We start from the raw sequence: 6,298 nt of genomic DNA on the forward strand, positions 1-6,298 counted from the left end.
AACACGTCAGACATCATTTGACCCAATGGCAGGTTGTGGTGGCAAGCTAGATTGTTATAACGACCATATAATTTGCGAAATGCTGACTTTAAACTTATAACATCAACTTATTTGTTAGTAGGCTGCTTCGATTAAAAAACTGAACATGCGTAGCTCTAGTTCTCGCTTATCGAATTCATAGGCGTAGCTTGGGTTCGAATATTACCGAGGCAGGGGGTCTGGGGGGCGCAGCCCCCAGAAGCTATCGACATTTTAACAACGTAAAAGGTGGGTTTTTTTTTTTACCGAGTTAGCTGCCTCGGTTGCCTCAATGGAAGCTACGCCACTGGAATTAGTTGAGAGACATAAACACCATTTGTAGGTGATAATGGAATATACATAAATATGGGAAGTTGACGATGGAGAAGCCGAAGCCACCCCGTTTTTCACAAAGCTGAGACGCCAGTCTGCAGCCAACATCCATCTCCAACAAAACATCCAAGCATAATTGATTGATTAATTTGTTTTCATTCATATGTCAATTCTATGTATCTCATTGAACTTGAAATAAAAGAAACCACATTCTTTCATTGCATGACAAACAGGATGCCTTCAGCTTCTTCTTCATCAATTTTCCATAGTCGCATAGTAATAATCCATAATCACTTGCATATGGCGTCTTAACACATTCTGAAAAAATAAGTTGAAATTACAAAGGCCTCGACTGTTTCGTTACAAGTCCGCATTTCACAATATCTATGGTCCCTATAATGATCTTATTTGTTAATACAACTTGCTATTTAAGTCGAATACTGTCTGACGTGAACGGTGAAAATAACGAACAGTGATCAATCCCATAACTCCCACAAGGAATACAAATAGAGAATTTGGCAAACACGGACCCCTAGACATACTAGAGGTGGAATCAGGTGCCGCCTAAGAGGAGTAAGCATCCCTTGTCAACAGGTCATGTCGTATACCATAGCAATTTTTAGGCCATTCTATACATACTGATTTTGATTACAGATTACTCTGTATACCTGATCAAGATAGAGGGTTCATTGTGTGTGTGACCAGTCAGCAGTGAATGCTTACGCCTCCTAGTCATCTGATCCCGCTTCTGGAGTTTACAGGGGTCTCTTTTTGACGCCTTTTCAATTTTGTGTTCTTTGTAAGATTTTTGAAACTGATCGGTTATCGCTGTCTTCACATTTCCCCCCCAAACTTATGTACAGTGAATTTTCCTTGTTTGTTCAACTCTTAATTTAATTGTATATTACTTATAGGGATTATGAGATAATCCCTGCTCGTTATTTTCACCAGTGCACTTTATAAAATTCACACATTTTGGTAGATCTCGTTTTCTTTTCATTTTGTTACATATCTTTTTCATTAATTCAATGGTTCATTCAAAATATCATCAGTTCTCTTTCAAGTGTTTATATCTTGAAGGAAGTATATTGTATCGCTTTGTTTCCTCTGCGTGAAATAAGTGTGAGGACGTAGCAAAAAGCTGAAATGTGAAGATAACGAACAGTGATCAATCTCATAATTCCTTCAAGGAATATAAAATAGAGAGTTGGACAAACACAGCCCCTGGATATACCAGAGGTGGGATAAGGTGTCTAGAAAGAGTAAGCATCCCCTGTCGACCGGTGCAAAATAGAGAGTTGGACAAACACAGCCCCTGGATATACCAGAGATGGGATAAGGTGTCTAGAAGGAGTAAGCATCCCCTGTCGAGGTATATTGTATCACTTTGTTTCCTTTGCGCGAAAGAAGGAACAAATATCTGATATAAAAACTTATATTAAGTCTCCAGTTGCCGATTAGTGACGAATAACGTGTATAGAAATCTTCAGTTACACCCATCTGTTGTCAAACTGTAAATTATCTAAAGTAAATCGAGTCTATCACTTACAGCATGACTTTACGGGTCGCGGAATCCTAGTAATTAGGTTATTTGTTTCGCAACCACGAGGTCCCGGGTTCAATTCTCCACACCGGCGTTAGGCTAAACCAAAGAGATTAACATACGTAATGACTGATCCTTAGCGAAGTGTCTTGCTTTAGAAGTGAGACTCGGGGATTTTTGGATATTCCCTTAAGGTGGGATATAGCGTTAAGGTGGGAGTCCAATGTCACATTAGGTGTTGCCACAATAAACAAAACCCTCACTGCTACAATCTTTGGAGTCATGCATGAACCAAAAAGTGTTGTAATTCACCTGAAGTCTATCAATAATGTCTGAAAATTGCCCAGTATGACTTAAAGCATCACACGCCTTGCTTTAGGTAATGTCTAATTTCTGTAACGCCTTACCTACTTCTGAACCTCCTGTCGATCAATGTTATAAGTATCTATAGAAACATTTAATTTAGTCTATATACTGTAGAATAAGGCACCTTATTATGACTAACAATACAACTAAGTAGCCCTGAAATATGTTTGGCACTTACAGCACAGCTTTCAACAATGGCTACTCTTAGCAATACTGGATGTTCTTCATGGAAAGGAAACTGTTTCATTGACTGGATTTATTGTACCTTAATTCCCTGATATGATTCTTGCACACATTCATATCTAGGCATCTGATCCCACCTCTGGTGTGTCAAGGGTTCCGTGTTTGCCTAACTATCTATTTTGTATTGCTTATGGGATTTATGCGATTGATCACTGTCGTTATCTTCACCTTTCATCAAAGTCTTTAGAGTTGTTTGGTTTGTTAGCGTCGTCATGGTTTAGTACTATTTTTGACTTTAGAATTCCTGACATACTCTGAACATTATAAACTGGGTGAATTGATGGTTAGCAATAATGTTGCAATTTCTCGAGGTAATATTGAGAACAGAATAATTATTATACAATAGGGATCCAGGAGAATCAATTACCATTACAGTAGTTCCATTTCAGTGAAGATAATTACTAATGTTTATCTCATGATACTTGCTCAGAATTAATTGGTTTCTTTGTGTCGTAGTCATGAATAACTTGTACTCGAAGTCACAATTAAGCTGCAATTATAATGCAGTTAGAATAGGATTAGACTGTAGTTAGAATGCTGCAGTTAGAATAGGATTAGACAGTAGTTATGATGCTGCAGTTAGAATAGAGTTAGACAGTAGTTATGATGCTGCAGTTAGAATAGAGTTAGACAGTAGTTAGGATGCTGCAGTTAGAATAGGATTAGACTGTAGTTAGGATGCTGCAGTTAGACTGGGATTAGACTGTAGTTAGGATGCTGCAGTTAGAATGGAATTAGACTGTAGTTAGGATGCTGCAGTTAGAATAGGATTAGACAGTAGTTAGGATGCTGCAGTTAGAATAGGGTTAGACAGTAGTTAAGATGCTGCAGTTAGAATAGGATTAGACTGTAGTTTGGATGCTGCAGTTAGAATGGGATTAGACTATAGTTAGGATGCTGCAGTTAGAATAGAGTTAGACAGTAGTTAGGATGCTGCAGTTAGAATAGGATTAGATTGTAGTTAGGATGCTGCAGTTAGAATAGGATTAGACAGTAGTTATGATGCTGCAGTTAGAATAGGATTAGATTGTAGTTAGGATGCTGCAGTTAGAATAGGATTAGACAGTAGTTAAGATGCTGCAGTTAGAATAGGATTAGACAGTAGTTAGGATGCTGCAGTTAGAATAGGATTAGACAGTAGTTATGATGCTGCAGTTAGAATAGGATTAGATTGTAGTTAGGATGCTGCAGTTAGAATAGAGTTAGACAGTAGTTAGGATGCTGCAGTTAGAATGCAAGGTGAAGATAACGAACAGTGATCAATCTCGTAACTCCTATAAGCAATACAAAATAGATAGTTGGGCAAACACGGACCCCTGGACACACCAGAGGTGGGATCAGGTGCCTAGGAGAAGTAAGCATCCCCTTTCGACCAGTCACACCCGCCGTGAGCCCTATATCCTGATCAGGTAAACGGAGTTATCCGCAGTCAAAATCAGTGTGCCAAGAACGGCTTAACAATCGGTATGAAACACGTGACACAGCATTTGACCCAATGCGAGGTTGTATTGACGAACTAGATCGTTACAACGACCATAGAATTTGCGAAATGCTGACTTCAATCGAGACTGTTGAAACCCCTGTACCATCAACTTGTTTGTCAGTAGCTTACCTCGATTTAAAAACTGACCATACGCAGAACAAGCTCTTGCATATCGAATCAATTGAGATATATAAACACCATATGCAGGTGATAATGGAATATCGCTACATAAATATAGGAAGTTGACGATGGAGAAGTTGAAATCATCCCGTTTGTCATACAGTTGAGTTGTCAGTTTGCCGTTAATGTCTACTTTCAATAAAATATCCAAGTATGAAGCAGAAGTGGATGACTCTGTGGTGTCCTTTATTTCGAGCTCACAGGGATATATCAAATCGACATATGAATGAAATATATTATTATTAATAGACAAAACGTCATCGATATATCTAAATGTTGAATTGAAGGCCACAGCGAGAGATTTTTCTTCTCGCGTAGAAGTTTTTAAATAAATTCTGCTTCATAGGAATATAGAAACAGGTCAGCTAACAAAGGAGCACAATTCGTGCCCATGGGAATTCCAACAGACTGTTAGAAGACCTGATCACCAAAGACCACGAAGATATTGTCAATGAGGAACTCTAGCATATTTTTTATTTCAACTTCAGAGTACTTGAGTGTGGAATCAGAGTGGTGTTTAACAAAGTAAGTTTTTGAATGACTGATCACTAGATATGAATATTTCCGTTTTCCGTTTTTGTTGAAGAAACAACTGTCTATGATGTCAAAGAGTCTAGTCTTTAATTTATCGTGAGGAATGGTCGTGTATAGTGTTGAAAAGTCATGAGTTTTGATGTTATTGATTTGGGAAAAATTCTGCGATTTCAAGTTTAATAAAAATTCTTCAGAATTTTTTAGAATCCGCATTTGATTAACACCACTTCTGGCATATGTCGTCGCACAGTAAGTTTGAAGTTTCTCCTTCACAGCTGTTAATATTTTCGTGAGGAGCAAAGATAGGGGCTTGGTAGAGCATTTACTGGATCCAGTAATGTATCTTTGTTTGTATGGGTTTTTATGTAGTTTAGGAATCCAGTATAGGTACGGTAACTCATATTCATTCGACCCATTGATTGGGATATTAAATGTGTCTAAAACTGAAGCATGGTTTTGAAGACTTTCATCTTTTGAAAGGGTAGTTGGAGTATAAGTATGATTACCAAAAGTGGAATTAATGCCAAGTTCGTTTAAAATACAGTTGTAATAATGAGCCATACACACAAAGACAATGTCGATACTAGCTTTGTCAGCTGGAACCAAAACATATTCCTCATGTAACCTATTTAATTCTTTTATCACTTCTGATTTACTAAACACAGAAGGATAGATGGTACGTACTTTTGTTTTCATGTGTCTAATGCGGGATTTTAATATCCCTCTTATGCTTTTAACCCATTCTGACAATGTATCAAGTTCTTCTTTTTCATATTTAGTCCATCGTCTGACATAATCTTCGACATAATTCATAATAGAGATGAAGTTCTGTCGCCAATTAAAAGACCGAGGTTCTCTGTATTTAGGACCTTTTAGAATAAGTGATTTGAGGTCCTCATTTTCAACTATATCAACATCACCAGTAATGACATGTCCGGCTGGACTATAGTTGAAAGAAGATGAAGAACAAGAACATATTGGAGGATTACGTATAAGATGGTCTATATCTAGGCACTGCAAAGTTTGTTTATAATTAAAAAGTTTGGATGCAATACTAGAAGTATAGCTGTAGGAAATACAGGGTGTAGACTTGAACTTGAAATAAGTTGGAATACACGACTGAACCCTTTTATGACGAAGAATGTTGCTTATGTTGACGGCATCTATTCCTTTGTTTGACAGGGTTAGACAGTAGTTAGGATGCTGCAGTTAGAATAGGGTTAGACTGTAGTTAGGATCCTGCAGTTAGATAAGGATTAGACTGTAGTTAGGATGCTGCAGTTAGAATAGAATTAGGGTGCAGTTAGACTGCAATTCGAGTACAGTTACTATACAGTTTAATTTGTTACAGTTACTTAGCAATAAAATTTAATTATCTTTATCTCCCTTATGAGGCATTGTGAACTTTTACTTTACATGCAGTCAAATTGTAAAAATGATTTGAATCGAATTGGCTAAATTTCTAGTGTCCTCACGCGGTCAACTATAATAAATTCGCTGGTTTCGAGTTATGTAAAATTCTGTAGTAGAGATGATTTCCGTTTTACTTTTGAGACAGATTCACTATTAAAAGAATATGGTTGGTTGGTTGCGTCCCG

This window comes from Ostrea edulis, chromosome 9 (genome assembly GCF_947568905.1).
Source record: "Ostrea edulis chromosome 9, xbOstEdul1.1, whole genome shotgun sequence".
NCBI lineage: Eukaryota > Metazoa > Mollusca > Bivalvia > Ostreida > Ostreidae > Ostrea > Ostrea edulis.